Source organism: Myotis nattereri (genome assembly GCF_964212035.1).
Source record: "Myotis nattereri genome assembly, chromosome: 3".
NCBI lineage: Eukaryota > Metazoa > Chordata > Mammalia > Chiroptera > Vespertilionidae > Myotis > Myotis nattereri.
The window spans coordinates 170,117,412-170,136,297 of record NC_138077.1 but is presented as its reverse complement, the minus strand read 5'-3'; the positions used below and the strand labels follow the sequence as shown (position 1 = coordinate 170,136,297).

At 44.2% G+C, this 18,886-nt stretch overlaps 1 protein-coding gene across 1 annotated transcript in view; it reads right to left on the bottom strand.

The window, feature by feature from the left end:
• JAK1 (Janus kinase 1) overlaps nucleotides 1-9,245 on the bottom strand; it is a 138,300-nt gene extending 129,055 nt beyond the window's left edge. Inside the window, exon 1 of the mRNA XM_081087065.1 lies at nucleotides 9,039-9,245. The gene's annotated coding sequence lies outside the window, so the exon portion shown is untranslated. The remainder of the gene's footprint in view (nucleotides 1-9,038) is intronic.
• Nucleotides 9,246-18,886: the final 9,641 nt, after the last annotated feature.

Here is an 18,886-nt window from a genome sequence, read left to right as displayed (position 1 = left end):
TCTGAGCTCCAGATACGGGTGAGTCTTTAGGGACCCAGACTCAAACGGGAGAAGCGGGACTGTCTGGCTTCGGTCAGAGCGAGTGCAGCTTTCTCTCCGAGCTTTGCAGCGGGTGCTGGGACTCAGAGAGGCAGAGCCCCTGGGGACAGGACTGAGAGCCGCCATCACTGCTCTCTCCGGCCCACCCTGTTGATCCTGTGCGACCCGCCCAGCCCAAGCCCTGCACAGAGGCATTTGCTGGATAGCCTCAGGCAAAGGCTAGATTAGCACCTCCCTAGAGGACAGAAGTTCTCTCACTGCAGACACAGCTGATTCTCATAGCCACTTGGTCTGGAGGTCAAACCCTCCCTGGAATTAGCTACAACAATCAAGATTTAATTATAAGACTGAGAACAAAGACCACTAGGGGGTGCACCAAGAAAGCATAACAAAATGCGCAGACAAAGAAACAGGACAAAATTGTCAATGGAAGATATAGAGTTCAGAACCACACTTTTAAGGTCTCTCAAGAACTGTTTAGAAGCCGCCGATAAACTTAATGAGATCTACAAGAAAACTAATGAGACCCTCGATCTTATATTGGGGAACCAACTAGAAATTAAGCATACACTGACTGAAATAAAGGATAATATACAGACTCCCGACAGCAGACCAGAGGAGCGCAAGAATCAAGTCAATGATTTGAAATGCGAGGAAGCAAAAAACACCCAACCAGAAAAGCAAAATGAAAAAAGAATCCAAAAATGCGAGGATAGTGTAAGGAGCCTCTGGGACAGCTTCAAGCGTACCAACATCAGAATTATAGGGGTGCCAGAAGATGAGAGAGAGCAAGATATTGAAAACCTATTTGAAGAAATAATGACAGAAAACTTCCCCCACCTGGTGAAAGAAATGGACTTACAGGTCCAAGAAGCACGGAGAACCCCAAACAAAAGGAATCCAAAGAGGACCACACCAAGACACATCATAATTAAAATGCCAAGAGCAAAAGATAAAGAGAGAATCTTAAAAACAGCAAGAGAAAGAAACTCAGTTACCTACAAGGGAATACCCATACGACTGTCAGCTGATTTCTCAACAGAAACTTTGCAGGCCAGAAGGGAGTGGCAAGAAATATTCAAAGTGATGAATACCAAGAACCTACAACCAAGATTACTTTATCCAGCAAAGCTATCATTCAGAATTGAAGGTCAGATAAAGAGCTTCACAGATAAGGAAAAGCTAAAGGAGTTCATCACCACCAAACCAGGATTATGTGAAATGCTGAAAGGTATCCTTTAAGAAGAGGAAGAGGAAGAAAAAGGTAAAGATACAAATTATGAACAACAAATATGCATCCATCAACAAGTGAATCTAAGAATCAAGTGAATAAATAATCTGATGAACAGAATGAACTGTTGATTATAATAGAATCAGGGACACAGAAAGGGAATGGACTGACTATTCTTGGGAGGGAAAGGGGTGTGGGAGATGCGGGAAGAGACTGGACAAAAATCGTGCACCTATGGATGAGGACAGTGGGGGGCGGTGAGGGCGAAGGGTGGGGCGGGAACTGGGAGGAGGGGAGTTATGGGGGGGAAAAAAGAGGAACAAATGTAATAATCTGAACAATAAATATTTAATTAAAAGAAGAAAAGAAAGATTTTTCAGTGGGAAAATATACATTTGGCAGACTGTTTTCTCCTGAGATTTCCTTTTCTTTTGTCTTTTATTACCATAACATAAAAGATTATTTTAAGTTCTACTAATTGAAAAAATTGCTGTCAATTACAGCCTTGCTACAGTCTGGGCAAATTAACTGTGCAAATAAGCCTACAGAATAATTGTGCTTAACTGAATAAACTGTTGTTAGTTCTAATGCCCTTAAGCCCTTTAAACCACCATTAAAAACCAGAGCAGCATTAATTACAAATTGTTCTTATCTATTTCTACTTCATACTTTCAAACTTATCTGATTTACCCAATGTACCTGAAAATCCAGTAAAACCTTGGTGAAATGGACTAATTCAATCGAGGGGGTGTCCGTTAAAGCTGAAAGTCTGTTATACAACAAAGTAGGTTTTCCGAATGCGTATGTTAAAAATTTGACAAATTAGTTCACCTGTTTTTACTTATGTAGATACATTTGTGTGAAAGGTTTAATTTCACAGAAAAGTTTTCCATATGTATTACTGTAATTTTAAATTTATACTGAGTAGGCCTAGTAAATAGGTTCATTCACCAGTCACCCCGAGGAAAGAAATACACGGCTGGGGCATCACACATGGAACATCAGCTGGCACCACTGAAACTGCTGCAGAAAGTCACACCAGGAAACAACAGAACCAATTACCACTGGAGATGCAACGTGATCAGGGGCTCATCATTCGCTGAACATTGTTTAGGAGCGGTGACTCTTGGATTTAAATACATATGTCATAGACTATAGTTGTACATATGTAATATTTATTAGTGTTTTTTCCAAAGTATGATCTGCATGTCCAAAATAATAGCGCATTAGTAACAAAAAATAACCTGTTAATTACAACGAAATCTTGGTTAAAAGCATTTTAAAATTAAAAGGGTGTTCCTTTTCACATATGACATACGGACCAGAAATTCTGTCTGTTAAATCTTAAGTTCATTAAATCGAGGTCCACAAAACTGAGGGTTTATTGTAGAGTTTTCTAAAAAAAAAAAAAAAAAATATACCTACAGATCACCCTGCTTACCATTTGAACTGAACTTCTCCACCTTCTGTTCCCCCCAAATACAAATTAGGGAGTTTTACTGTGTTTTTCCTTCTCAAATGGGAAGACTAGAAAAAGACAGTTAACTCCTTTGCTATCAAAGCAGAGGAAATAAGAATATCATTGAGAGCTCTTTTCCAATCAGGTGGCAACTATTGTTCTTGAGAAAATATGAATAAGTGCAACATAAACATCACAGAGAAATAACTAAAGACATATTTAAAATATGATTAGGAAAAGCCAATTTTTTGTACAATTTTATATTCTGGGTAAACCATGCTTTAGGAAAGCACAATACATACATAGAAATAGAAACTAATAAAACAGCATTCAGGGGAGACCAAATATATATTATGAGTCCCTGGCACATTATCTGATTTATAAGATTTTTTTTTATTTTCATGTGACTCTGAAGACACCATTTTACAAACAGGTACGCATGTACTCCCCTGCCAACAGTCCAACCTTGCTAAGAATCAGTGATAGCAACACAGTATCTTTATATTAACTTTCCAAGAAACTCTAGTACATTCCTACCAAATTATATACTTTGGATGGCATTTAAAGTTAAAGACACCTTTGTTTCTCATCTGTCCCTAAAAACAGAGTAAAACCTAATTTATCTATCACTTTAGGTCAGTGGTTCTCAACCTTCTGGCCCTTTAAATACAGTTCCTCATGTTGTGACCCAACCATAAAATTATTTTCGTTGCTACTTCATAACTGTAATGCTGCTACTGTTAAGAATCGTAATGTAAATATCTGATATGCAGGATGGTCTTAGGCGACCCCTGTGAAAGGGTCGTTCGACCGCCAAAGGGGTCACGACCCACAGGTTGAGAACCGCTGCTTTAGGTGCTGTCTATATAATATACTCTTCTAGACTTGAGAAACTGCCTTCTTTAAGTGCCTAAACTTTTGTGATTTATCCATTCCTAACTGAAGCCCACCTAATAGAGAATATGTCAATCACTCTGTTTGCATTTAGGAGTTGTACTTTCCTACAATCTTAAAAAGCATTCTTAATATAATTTGAGCTCTTTATTTTTCTGACACACAGCATGTTCACCAATACAAACACACACACACACACACACACACACACACACCCCAAGTTAACTTTGTGCCTAGCACCATTCCAAAATCTCTAGGTGTAGTCATTCAGTCCTCAATCTTAGAGGTAGATACCATCTTCATCTTCATTTGATGAGTAAGGAAATAAAAGTAACTTGCCCACATTCTCACAGCTGGGATCAAACCAAGCAGTTTGGCTCCAGAGCCTCCAAAAACACAGATTATGAAAAACAAGGATAAATACAATGAATCAATCTCTGATCTCTCTACAGGTATAAGAAGTTGACCTGATTTAGTCTCCCCGAGCTGGGCTCAAGTTATTACTGCCTTCTTTGCAAGCCACCACTCGTTTTTAGGTTCCTCCAGTCAGCCTCCTCTCCCAGATCACTCTTAAATAAGTTTCCCTGAAGAGTTAAAATACCTTTTGTGGACCAGATTCCTCACTGATTTTCATTCTAAAGAAAACCTATTCTTTGAGCATGTTCAATTGCAATCCTGTCAGCAGCTTCTTACTCCACCCACCATTTGCTCCAAGCAGGGTTAACTCTCTTCAGTGCCAGGAACTTAGTAGGTACCCAGAGATGTTAGTATATACAAAGAATGAGTTAATTAGTCTCTAAAAAAAAAAAAAAAGGAGGTGGGAGGACTACTTCTTAGTCCTCAGACTTAAGGAATGCCATGAAGGTTTCTAGAAAATGTTGAAGGTTTTCTACAACCACTAACTAGGATTTTCTTAGTTGAATGTGTAAAATCTGCAGCTGAGAAACACAATGAACAGGCCCAAGGGTCTTCCACTAGACTGTAAACTCTGTAAGGGCAAGGATTTTTGCCTTTGTTTTTTCTGTTTATTCGCTCCCTGAGACTCACAGCAGGAGCTCAATATGTATTTACTGAATGAATGTATGAACAAAGTGCTACGTGAATATTATGTTAAGTAAATCCAGTTACTAAAGATAAACATATTCCAACAGAGACCAGCTCTGTCTTCTGGCCAGAGTAGACTTAAAGAAATTTTCATTTTGTGCCCTGGCTGGGAGGCTCAGTTGGTTAAAGCATCGTCCCAATACGGCAATATTGTGGGGTCAGTCCCTGGTCAGGGCACATATAAGAACCAACCAATGAAATGTATAAATAAGTGGAACAAATAGATGTTTCTCTCTTTCTCGCTTCCTCTCTCTCTCTCTCTCTCTCTCTCTCTCTCTCTCTCGTCAACAGAAATTTTCATTTTGCTTTTAAAGCAGATTTTGCCTCTAGACTGAGCAATTTATTCACAGAGCACCAGGGAAAAGATATGTGGCCACTGCCAGTTGTTAAGAATCACAGATCATAAAACCTTAGAAGTAAATATATCACGGAAATGAACTTAATGTTGTATGCTCTCTTGCTGCTTAAAAAAGTTAGTGCACTTCAGAAGGAAGAATACTCATAGGAAGTAGCTTCCTGCCCCTGAAACCTGATTACTTGAACATGGCAGCTATTTAAAACCCCACGCTACCATAGGGTTTCCAAGACAGGAAGCAACAGTGGCGCACCTAGCCCAGTGCAGGGGAGAACAAGCAGCAGAGAGGAAACAACATGCCTAATGAGAACAGGGCTTGGAGGGTAGCCTGCAAAGTATAAAAGCAATGAGCCAATTTCTCTAACGTCTCTTTTACCTGAATTTACCTGCACATGGTAATCATTAAGAAAGATAAAATGAAGAACATAGAAACAAACACCTTCCTTGGTCACCAACTGCTCTCCCTTTTCCCATCATTAACTTTCTTTCCAATTTTAATGACTCTTAAAAGAAAAAACAAATTGGTAAGAGCTTGATTGTGCTTAATGGGGAAGGGAGTTGACCACAATGACTTTTCTCCTCTAACTCTCCTAAAGCTTCTAATTCTTCTACAGCGAGTTTTCCCTCTTGATATGAGAAAATAATCTTTATGTTTAAAGAAATTATAGAGCTAAAAAGTGTATGTTCTATAAGAAAACTACATTTAAAAATCCTTTATCCAAAAAAAAAGAACAGCAAAAAAAACTCAATACCAAACCATCCAATCTTCTCAGCATATTGCCTTAACCCCTTTCCTCCTCAACCACCAGTATATGTAACAACTCATTTAAAAATATCGTGTCTTCATAATAGTTACAATTTGTGTTTGCACTCACAGTTTCCACGCATTATTTATCTGATTTTTGCCAACACATTTGTGAGATGGCCACGGTGAAGATGTTTAGTTCCATTTTACAGGAGTCTGAAGTGAAACACTTTCCCATGACTGTAGCCTGGATCGTGTTCCCTACCTGGCATCCAAAACAGGATTTCCCAAGCCCAGCACTACTGTCATGTTGTAGGGGGCGGCCCCACTCATGTTTAGCTGCAGCCTCTCCTCTACCCACTCTGTAGAATACTGCCTTGCCCTTTCCCCACCACCATCAAGTTATAACAAAAAGAAAAATGTCTCCAGAAACTACAAATATCTCATTGGACCCAAAAATCATACCCTGTTGAGAAACACTGGCCTAAAAGAATCTGTGATGCTTCTTCTGGCATCTCTATGACAAGGCCCCATATACACCGAGCCACAATAAACCACAGTGCACCAGATGCTGCTTGCTCAGCAAGGTTCAGTTAATTAACCAATTCCCCATCCACTTAAAACCACTTTTTAAAATGTGGAAATGAGTAAGAAAATCTCCTTGTACAAATATTCACATCTTAGAGGATGAATCTAAAAGCATATCATCTCATTATAACATAATAAGGATATACATAATAAAGATATACAGAATGAATGTATGTGTTTAGGGGGAAAAATCCTTATCAGAGGAGCTAGAAAACAGATCTTGTTCTTTGCTAATAAACCTTAATGCAATTATACCTATTGTTCCCTGTATAAAACTGAGTACATATAAACCTACATATGTTCTCAATACTTGCTTCAGCTGGGTTTCTATCCAAATATGTGTTACTTAAAGCGATTCAGAAGAAATAGAATGATAACTTTAGAATATTACTAGAATTTATTGTCTGACCCTAGTGCTTGTGAACCCAGAATCTAAACTGGCCAACCTCACAATCCTATTATAGACACACAGTTTAAGTTTCTTCATGCTATTTAATCTGAGCCTCTATTCCTGCAAAAGCCAACTCCACCCTCAAAATTCATTATTTTCACCAGCATTTTAGCACATGCCTGCACTGAAAAGATTTTGCAATCTAATTCCCCCTAATAACTTAAATCTGTAAAGGGTAGATGCCAAATGATCAGAAATAATTACAAATGCCTGTATAGCATTGGCCAAAATGATATTAAGACTACCCAAATTACAACTGTAAATTGAAATGTAGTTATATTTTGGAAAATGTTTGAATTATTTTATCTATATATGTATAATGTAGTCACCCTCTATCATCATTTCCCAATAGTAATAATTAGTATATTGTGCACTGGGGAAATTATTTAAACTGACTTTTACTTACTGCAGAGTGTCACACTATAGTATTAAAAAATACATTTTGCAGCTATTTATTGAAACTAAGATATACAATGAAATTGCTTAGTTAATATAACATATAGAATTAAGAAGAGGTTGTGATTATCGTATTCATAATGCCCACATACTCAAGTATGATGTACTTACACCTTTAAATGTGATCTGGATCTATATATAGGAGACATTTTCTCCATATTACAAAGCATATTGTACCCAAAGTGTCTGGTCTCCATTAACCTTCACCACAAAGTACAAAAGAACACATCGATCCTTCAGTGAAAACAACTCTCAGGTCTTGGAAAACATCAGAGTCGCCAAAAGCAAAAGCAAGAAACAATTCAAAATGGGGGCTTGAAAACAAAGAATAAAGATTTAATCAATGTAAAACGCTCGGTTAAAAAAAAAAATTCCCCCCACTGTGTATATGGCCATACCCGAATCCTTCTCTTAAAAAATAACCAACAATCATACTCCATGATCACATCTAATTGCTTCTGTATTATACTCAGTATGCTTAACTCTCCAAGGATGTTAATGCTTTCCTCACTCCAAAGAAGTAACAACAATTGTATACAGCTGTACTAGTAAACGCCTGCATCTAAGAAAAACTCCGATTCTAAACAGAAAAGGAGAATCCTAACAACATATATCCAACCAGGGGCAGAAGGCAGCTCATGGACGCGTATTAAAAGGAGCGGCAGGAAGGACAAGGTCCTCTTCCCAGAGCCACATAGGAATTCACAGAGAATACGCATCCAATTAAAAAAAAAAAATGTGCACAAACACCTGGCGATCATCAGACCTTTTATCTAGTCGTCGCCCCCTCCCCTTCCCACCCCCATCCTTGGTAAACACTCGCGCCAGGAGCCCACATCCCTGGAACCTTGAAGAGCGACTTGTGAGGGGAGTTGACTATTCATGCGACGTCTCTCCAATTCTTGACCCCCGCGCGCGCGGATGGGGTCTGAGGAGTGAGCCCCAGTTTCAGTGAATAAGTCCTTTTACAGTGGGATGTGCAATTCCCTAGGGGTGTGTGTGTGTGTGTGTGTGTGTGTGTGTGTGTCCGTCTGTCCCTGTCTCTGTCCCTCCACCTCGGGGTGAGTCTTTCGTTCGCCCTTCTCGGGGGCTGCCCAGGGCCTGGTTCCCAACAGAACCTAAGAGGAGGGGGCGTTTCCTGCGTCCACAGACACCCACCAGCCGCCGCGAATAAGGCCCCCGACCCCAGAAACTTTCCCTGGCTGACATGGCCACGGAGGAAAACCGCTCCGACCCTCAGCCTCCACCCCGAGGCAGGAAGAAACCTCCTCTCGCCCCCCGGCAAGTCTCCCCGACAGCTGGCGGCCACATTCTCCCCGGGCGACGAGGGACGTCAGGCCGCCGGCCCGCGCCCGCAGCTCCGGGGGCATAAACAGGATGTCAGCGCCCCGGGCTCCGGGAGGAACACTTGGCGGTGCGCTCCCGGGGAGGGGGCGCTCAGCCTTCCCCTCTCCCCTCGCGGCCTCGGGCCCCTGCCCCGCGCCCTCCCCGCCGCCAGCACGCTCCGCTCCTCCGCGCCGCTCGCCTGGAAATCCCCCGCCCGCACACCTCCGCCAGCCCGGGCCCTCGGTCCGGCGCCGCGCTCGCGGGCGGCACGGGGGACTCGGCGCACGGGCCGACCGCCGCGGCCGCGCCTCCCGCCAGCGCCGGGTCCCGCGCCTCCCGCTCCGTCGGCGGCGGCCGCGGGCGTCCCCACCTCCCCTCGGCGACACTCACCACTTCCGTGTGCGCCCGGGCCGGGGGGCTCCGGGTCGCCGCGCGGCTCCGCTCGGCGGCCTCCTGGCTCAGCGGCCAGCCCCGCGGGGCCCCGGCGTGCGCGCGCCCCGGGCGGACGAAGGGGCGCCGAGGGGGTGACCGGGGTCGGGGCGCAGGCCCGCGCTCTCTGCGGCTGCTGGGTACTCGGCGGCCGCCGCGGCCTGCGCTGGGCGACGCGACCGCCTCCCTCCCCGCCCCGCCTCGCGGCTGCCTCGCCTCCCTTCCCGCGGCCGCTCCGCCCCCTCGTGACGTCCCGAGTGGCTGCCCCGGAAAGGGGGGCGGGGACCGCGGAGGCAGCGGTGCAGCCAACGCGCCCGACCGAGCGCTCCGGCCTCCCAGCCACGCCCGCATCCGGCTCCGCTCACGCCCCCGCCTCTAGCTCGGCGGGTTCCACAGCGGCTCTTAGGCGGCGAGCGATCAGCCGGCGCAGAGAGAAAGATGGTCAGGTTTGCGCCTCCGGTTGCCCCCGGCCCGGTGTGGCGTGCCCTCCGCAGCTTTGTGCGCTGCGGTGCATTTATCAGAGCCCCCGGCCCCTGTCCCGACCCAGTAAGAGGTGAGCGTGTGTGGCACTTGGCTAACGGGAATTTGAGAGAGCAATCTTCCAAAGCTGATAGGTTACTTCAGATCCAACCTATTCCGTATTTAAAGAGCTCTTTTAACTTTAAGAAAAACGTATTTGTAATAGTCGTAAGAACTAACGTTTGTTGATATTTAATGTGTCCAGCACTTTTTTTTTCTTTACTAAGAATTCCTCAAAGTCGGGATTATCCTCATTTTATTCATGAAGAAACAAATTAAGGTTTAAGTATCTTAAGGTCACACCATGGCTTAGAGGCATTCTCCATAGGCAGTGTCCAGCCAAATCCTGACAGTTTTACTTCCTAAATATCACTCCAGTCCACTCGTTTCTCCAAGGATTTCAGCAACATGGTCGGAGTTGCCACGATCTCTCACCTGAAGAACCATAAGCCTCTTAAATTGCCACTCTGCAATCACCTCGATCTCTAATTGTGCACAGTGAGCTTGTAAAAAATCAAATCTAGCCTTGGCCAGGTAGCTCAGTTGGTTAGTGCATTGTCCAGATAGGCCAGGGTTCCGGGTTCAACCTCCAGTCAGAAGTCAACTAATGAATGCATCAATAAGTGAAACAACAAATATCTCTCTCTCTCAAATCAATAAAAATGTAAAAAACTAAAATAAAAATTCAAATCTATTCCTCACTCCCGAGCTTAAAACAGTCCAGTCCCTTCCCCTTGCAAATCCTTGGATTAAAAACCCTCCTCAACCATGCATGGCCAGACTTCTGCAGCTCAGGTCACTGTGGTCTGGGGGCTGCTCCACCTGCCCTGACTCCACTAACCCTGGACTTGGGTGATTATTGCAATTTATCTCACACTGAGCAAGAAAGGCTGGGTGTGATACTGGTGAATGAAAAGAGCATTCAAATCTAGAGTCCTGGATTTTAGGTCTGGCTCCCACCATTAATCAACTCTGTTACCCTGAATAATTTGCAGTTTACACATAAAAGTTGTGGGGCAGACTAAAGGATCTCCAACTGCCTTCTGGAAGAAGATAGAAATGCTCACAGAGACGACAGGAAAATCAAGCAGGGAGGGTCATGGCCCAGATGCCTACAATATGTGTTTAGTGTGCATGTCTTGCCTCACCTGCCACTCAGGGCTGTTTGCATCATTTTCTTCACCTGCTAAATTGGAGCAATACCTTCCTTACAGGGATAATGCTGAAGATGAACTAGGGCAGTGATTCTCAACCTTGGCTGCACATTAGAATCACCTGGGAATCTTTTTAAAATCCTGATTTCTGGGACTCATCCTCCGGAAATTCTGTTTCTTGGTTACTAATATTGTGGCCCCACCCCATAACAAAGAAACAGAATTTCCGGAGGATGAGTCCCAGAAATCAGGATTTTAAAAAGATTCCCAGGTGATTCTAATGTGCAGCCAAGGTTGAGAACCACTGAACTAGGGTAATGCAGGCCTGGCACATGTGGTAAGCTTGGTAAATCATTGTGATTTTTTTTTTTTAATTGAACTGGGCTGTAAACAAGTGGGAGTGACATGAATGGAGACAAAAATATGGATCACATTTCAGGTAAGGTAGAGGGTTAAAAAATGCAAAGTCAGAAGGCAACAATGACCCCACTGTGCTCAAGAAGAAATCTGACTGCCCTGGCTGGTTTGGCTCGGTGGATAGAGCATTGGCTTGCAGACTGAGGGGTCCCAGGTTTGATTCTGGTCAAGGGCACATGCCTGGGTTGCAGGCTCGATCCCAAGTAGAGGGCATGTAGGAGGCAGCCGATCAATGATTCTCATCATTGATATTTCTATCTCTCCCTTTCTCCCTTCCTCTCTGAAATTAATAAAAATATATTTAAAAATAATGAATCTGACTGCTCTTTAGGACTCATGAAAGGGAATAAAGAGAGAGGGCCATGGTTGAGTTTATCCATTACCCTGTACCAAGCATTGCACTAGGTGCTGAGGATTCTGAGAAAAAATAGACCCAGTTCCTGACCTCAATGCTCACCATAGAATGGGAGAGATAGACAACCAACAATCCTGTATGATTCATGCTCTTCTAAAAGTGACCACACAGGAGAATCACCCAACCCAGCCTGAGGAAATCAAGAAGAAAAGAAGCAGCTACAAGCATCAGACAAGTCACAGGAGCCAGGGAGTATGTGGCATATTCAGACAATAAGTGTATATGCTATGTGGCTAGGGAATAAGGAAAAGATGAACCTTATACAAAAACTTTTGCCTAGAAGAAATAGTGTGGTTTTGAGGTATTTAAGCAGGTTTTTATTTTAGAAGAATCAATCTAGGGCAGGAGTGGGTAACCCCTGGCATGCGTGCCAAACATGGCACACCAGTAACTTGCTGGCACGTGAAACCCTCTCTTATAATCTTCCATTTACAATTTTTTTCATAATATCAACTTTTTTATTTTTCAGATAAATTCAGTGTAGGTGCATCTTAGATAAATAAATAATTTTACATAACAAGTTATCTTAAAGACCATAGACATGGATTGACGACAGAGGGGAAGAGCAATTTCTATGCCTCTGCCTTAACTCTCCCTGCCTTCCTAGATCCAACCAGTGTTTTGGTTTCATACACATACGCTTGTGAATCTTTGTTCTTAGTGATGAATTTTGTTAAGTCTCGTAATAGGAGTAGCCTGACGGATGAAAGTAGTAGCTTGTGCATATCTCTGAAGGTCACAAAATATAAACCTGATGTAAAATCTCTGTCATCAGTGATGCAGCAGCAAAAGTCCCACTGATAATATCAAACAGAGTCATAAAGTTTTCTGTCGGACTGTCAGTGTACATGTATACATTAAAAAATAAATGTATTTTTCATCATCATATACTGTGTTTTTGTCGCTTGAATGAATTTTATTATTTCTTCAAGGTTCTTCACATACATACACCTTAAGAGATATCAAGTAGGCGTAACATGTTCTCAAAAAATTAGGGTTGGCACACAGAAGAATTTTGAGTCAGAGATTTTGCTGGTTTTGGCACGCACTCACAAAAAGGTTGCCCACCCCTGATCTAGGGCAAAGTGTCTCAACCTCAGCACTATTGATATTTGGGGCTGGAAAATTCTTTATTATGGAAGGCTGTCCTGTGCATTGTAAGATGTTTAGCAGCATAGCATTTCTGTCCTCAAACTACTAGATACCTGTAGCAATCCCCTCATTCCTCCTCCACCTACCCTCCAAACTCCACCCCCACTCCTGGACCAGTTACAATAACCAAAAATGTCTTCAGACATTGCCAAATGTCTCCTGGGGAACAAAATTCACTAATCTAGGGATAATGTGGAAAATGGATTGGAGGATAAGGAGATTAATAGCATAGAATTATAGAGCTATAGATTGCTGGTTCAATCCCAGTCCAGGGGCATATGGAAGGCAATCAATCTCTCTCTCTCTCTCTCTCTCTCTCTCTCTCTCTCTCTCTCTCTCTCTCTCCCCCCTTCCTCTTACTCTAAAATAAATAATAATAATAATTTTTTTAAATACCCTTACATTTGAACTCCAGAAATAGTTACACTTCTCTTGGGCAAGGTTACTTATTGCTTATGTAACTGATTGTATTTTCCCTTTGATTGTTAGTAAGCTCAATCAAATTTTAGTCATACATGTATTACATATAGGAATTTATAACATACTAGAGGCCCAGTGCATGAAATTCGTGCAGGGGTGGCGGGGGGCGGGGGGCGGGGTCCCTTTAGCCCAACCTGCACCCTCTACAACCCGGAACCCCTTGGGGGATGTCCGACTGCCGATTTAGGCCCGATCCCAGACATCCCTCTCACAATCCTAGACTGCTGGCACCTAATTGCTCACCTGCCTGCCTGCCTGCCTGTCCCCCCCCAACTGCCCCCTTCTGCTGGCCTGATTGCCCCCAACTATACCCTCCCCGCCAGCCTAGTCACCCTCACTGCCCCCCTGCCAGCCTAATTGCCCCCAACTTCCCCCCTGCTGGCCTGGTCACCTCCAACTGCCCTCCACTGGCCTGGTTGCCTCTTACTGCCCCCCTCTGCCAGCCTGGTCACTCCTAACTGCCCCACTGGCCAGCCTGGTCACTCCTTACTGCCCCCCCCCCCGTTGGCCTGGTCACCCCCAACTGCTCCTGCTCCCCCTGCCGGCCTGGTCACCCCACACAGCTACTGTTCAGTCGTTTGATCATCATTTGGTCGTCCCTCACTAACCCTCCTGCCAGCCTTGTTGCCCCATGCGGCCTGCTGTTTGGTTGATACTGTGAGGGCGTCCTGATCAATTTGCATATTATCCTTTTATTAGTATAGATGCTTTATGTACTATCCTCACAGCAGCTTTATCTTTTCTTACACTTATTTTCACTTCATATTGACCCTTTCAGTTGTATTTATTTAATACTAGGGGCCCGGTGCATGAAATTCGTGCACTGGGTGTGTGTGGGGGGGATAGTGTCCCTCAGCCCAGCCTGCCCCCTCTCACATACTGGGAGCCCTCAGACGTTGACCCCCATCACCCTCCAATCGCCTGATCGGCCCCTTGCCCAGGCCTGACGCCTCAGCCAGAGGTGTCAGGCTTGGACAGGGGACCCCCATCTCCCCCCGATCACTGGCTCTGGCCCCCGCCCAGGCCTGAGGCCTCTGGCCCAGGAATCATGCCTGGGCAGGGGACCCCCATCTCCCTCTGATCGCTTGCTCCACCCCCCGCCCAAGCCTGACGCCTCTGACCCAGGCTTCAGGCCTGGGCAAGGGGACCATCATATCCCCCCAATCCCCAGCTCAGCCCCCCGCCCAGGCCTGATGCCTCGGCCAGAGCAGTTGACCCTCATCACCCTCCGATCACCAATCACCGGATCGGCCCCTTGACCAGGCCTGAGGCCTCCGGCAGAGGTGTCAGGCCTGGGCAGGGGACCCCCAGCTCCCCGCGGTTGCATGCTCCGCCCCTGCCCAGGCCTAATGCCTCTGGCCTAGGCGTCCGGCCCTGGCAGCGGGGACCTGCAGTGGCAGCGGGGGGGCGCCGCGATCGTGGGCTTCACTTTAGGCCCAGGCAAGGGACCCCTAGCTCCTGGGACTGCCAGCTTCGACCGTGCCCAGCTCCCACCGCTGGCTCCACCCCTACTTCCTGCTATCACTGGCCAGGGCGGCAAAGGCGCCTGATTCTCCGATCATGGCTGGGGGGCAGGGCAAAGGCGGCCCCAGGGCCGCCTTTGCCCTGCCCCCCAGCTCTTAGCTCCCCCCTGGGTTTCAGATCACTGTCAGTGGCAGGGGGCTTCTTCCTGCTTTCCCTTTCACCTCCCTGCATTGTGCCTAAATATGCAAATTAGCCGCCATCTTGTTGGCAGTTAACTGCCAATCTTAGTTGGCAGTTAACTGCCAATCTTAGTTGGCAGTTAATTTGCATATAGCCCTGATTAGCCAATGAAAACGGTATCGCCGTACACCAATTACCATTTTTCTCTTTTATTAGTGTAGATACTAGCTGCCCAGGACTGCTCTAAGTACATATGTATTATCTCATTTAATCGTGGTTCCCCTATAATGGGATTTTAGCAAGATACCAAATTTCTATAAGCTTTAATTTCTTCATCTGTGAGACTACTAATAATGCCCACTTCAAAGGGCCATCAAGAGGATTAATAATGATAGTTAATATCATTAGTTATTAGAAGACCCTCAAATGTTTTTGCCAAAAAACATCAAAATATCTGATTAATTATGTTATAATATGTCAATGTAGTAATTTCTAAAGAGATAAAAATTAGTTTATTATTAAAAAAAACCCACAATATACAGAGCAGAATAAGTGTCACTAATCTTATCAATTATGGCTTTAATCTAATTGAAGGTTTTTGTGGTTCCTGGAATTAACAGCACTATAACAGAATCAATAAAGCTAAGTTACAATGAATTTCCATTCAGGAAGCCTCCTTATGGGGATATATATAAAACAAATGAGATGCTGGCCCCCATCAGAAGGCAGTGAGCCCAAGGATGCTTTAAGATCTGCTCAGTTTTACAGGAATATCAGACTGCTTAGGACTGACTCACTAGCAATAATAACTTATTCTACCCCAGAGACTTATACTACATTAATAATGAAAACACTTTATGAAAAAAATGTATTCTGACAAACAAGCTCAGTGCCCTGGAGAGACCACCGGCCCAGAAAGCAGGAGACCTGAATGCCAGGTGAGCTCTGCAACAGACTGAAGAAACCTAAGGCACTCTGTTTAATCTCTCTGAGCTCACTCTTCTCCTGGGTGAGATCACATAACTTCATGGTGTCTATCAGCATCAAAATTCTGTGCATCTTTATTTAAACTCATATAAAAGTTATTAGCCAAGAAATCATATTTGGTTTTGAAGCGGAAATTGTAAATTACCTTCCCAAACGCAAGAGGAAAATAAATTACAGCTTAACATGAGTAAGATTTGATTTCTTCCCAAGTTCTAATTTTCTGTTACTCTGGTATGAGAGTAATATGCAGGAATCATATATCCTCAGGGTCAATGGCACCCAACAATTCAACTCAATTCAACAAATATTAATTTAGGACTCAAGTTCTCAAATTCTGAGTATATGGTACAGTCCACAAATGATCAGTAACAATCAAATGAACTGCCGTGTGTTCAGGGTACTATGTCAGGCCCTTAGCAGGCGTGGCCACTCAGGGATGGCAATATATAGTGGAAAAGGCAAGGCATTCATCTGAAAAATAAATGACCGTTAAATGGCTGATACAGGCAGGAAATGTGATAAGATTTCAGAGAAAGGAAACATCACTGAAAACCCAGGTAGGTTCCTGGAGGATGAGAGGTGAGCTGGCCCTTGAAGGATACTGAAAAACAAAGTGTTAAGCCTACGTTTAGTTAGTGTTTATATCCTTTCTAGAATTGTTAAAATTAGTTTTGTTTTATGGATGAAATACATTTGTGTTGTGTTCATTCAATGACAGCAGAAACCACGCGTAATATTTACATTTGATTCAGCACGACTGATATTTACGAAGTGCCTAGTGTAGGTCAGGCACTATACTGGGTAAGTTGTGGAGTAATGGAGGAAAGAGAAAGGAATTGGAGATAACTCATGAGTCAGCTGAGACCCCTTTGCCTCGCAGAGTTGCCTTGAACTCCCAACCCTTTACCTGGCTTATGGAAGTATACAGTTCTCTCAAGAGCTAGGTAGAGAGACACTTCCACCTCCTCACGCGTACTCTGTTCTGCACAGTTGTTGAAATGAAACTCTGCCCCTTCCTTGTGTTCCCATCAAAGACACTCACAACGCTGCCTGGGTTTGGTAGCAATCACTGGAGATGTAGGTAAGTGTAGGGAGGGATCACAGCTCTGTTTTGTTGCTAGCTGCTCTCTCCCTTTTCCCTCTGCTCTCTCTCATTTCTTCCTCACACTCTCCACCCAAAATTACCTTCCCCAAGAATGCCAAATTCTCCCTTTCGTAGGCACAGCAAGTTGCCCCTCCTCTAACATCCAAGTCTTTGGGTCTCAACCTTCCCTCAAGCTTCTACACTTCTATCCCCAAGAGGAATTGTAGCACCAGCTACAGTGGAGATAGTGATATTTTCTCCACTTTGTTACAAAGAGGTAAGTGCACTGGTGACTCTAAGAGAAACTCAAAGTGCTAGGGAGATCCTGAAGAAAGAAAGAGAGCGGGAAGCCGAAACCGGTTTGGCTCAGTGGATGGAGCGTTGGCCTGCGGACTGAAGGGTCCCGGGTTCGATTCCGGTCGAGGGCATGTACCTGGGTTGCGGGGACATCCCCCGTGGGGGGCGTGCAGGAGGCAGCTGATTGATGTTTCTCTCTCGTCGATGTTTCTGACTCTCTATCTCTCTCCCTTCCTCTCTGTAAAAAATCAATAAAATATATTTAAAAAAAAAAAAAGAAAGAGAGCGGGAAATGGGTCATAAGCGGTCTCTCTCGGTCTTCCAGGTTCACAGGACATTTATTGCCTAATCAACTACTTGGAAACTTGTCCTCTACTGCCTTCTATGGCTGTTTCTCTTTCCATCTGCCTGTGTGTTTTGTCTCCCTGACCAGATTTTGCACAGCTCCAAAGCAGCAGCTTTTCTGGTTCCTCCCAGAACTCTCATGGCTAATAGGCCTTACTGACCGATCTACTGAGTCCTAACATAACGACAGCTATATCACTTGCCCGGCTTCACAATTTCCCCCCAAAATGCCACATGGCAGGAGTTTGTTTTAATTAAAATGAATCCAGATATGATTCCAAATCATATGAATCCAAATATGGCTAAGCACGTTTTGAGTATTTACTTAACTAATCAAATGCTTGAGGTAGCTGGAGGTGCCCACTCATGGTGCACCAAGGAGAAGCTGGAAAGGACTAACAGGTACTGAAGTTCCCCTGGGGACCAGCCATCTGCTCAATTCTCACAATCATTTTTGGAGGTGAGACTAGATGATTTGCCAAAGGTCACACCACCACAGAGCAGGAACTGGAATTTTAACCCAGGAACACCTATCTTCAAAGATCCCATTCTTTTCACTACACCACTTCTCTAAAATAACAATGCTTTCATAGAGACATGTATATGCTCATTATTAAAAAGAAAGGCAGCCCTAACTGGTTTGGCTCAGTGGATAGAGCGTCGGCCTGCGGGCTGAAGGGTTCCAGGTTTGATTCCGGTCAAGGGCATGCACCTTGGTTGCGGGCACATCCCCAGTAGGGAGTGTGCAAGAGGCAGCTGATCGATGTTTCTAACTCTCTATCCCTTTCCCTTCCTCTCTGTAAAAAAATCAATAAAATAAAATAATAATAATAATAAAAAAAAATCAATAAAATATATTTTTAAAAAAAGAAGGGCAATTATTCACTAGGATACAAATTAAAGAAGAGGACCCCAGAAGTTAGAGTCCTGGAGTAGTAGAAAAAGAATTGACTCTGAACTTGAACATGTGGTTGCACCTTTCTGAGCTTCAGGCTACTTATTTGTACACACACAATTTTTCAGAGTTGCTGTCAACACTAAGTTAAATATCTATACCTGACAAGCAGTGTTAAGTGGACTTGCTGCTCCCTTTTAGAGTGTACAGTGGGAGTGGATACTTAGGTCTGACATTCAGCTTAGCTGGACAGGTGTTTTTAAAGTGGGTTAACACATTACATTATTTGGGAGGGGCATTAGCCGACTCACACAAGAGCAGCTTAATCATTAACTCACCATCAGCAGTAACCACAGCCCTTGGAGGTAAATTGACACCACAGTCCACATCCTTTGAAGCCCTTCTCTATAGTAACTGCTG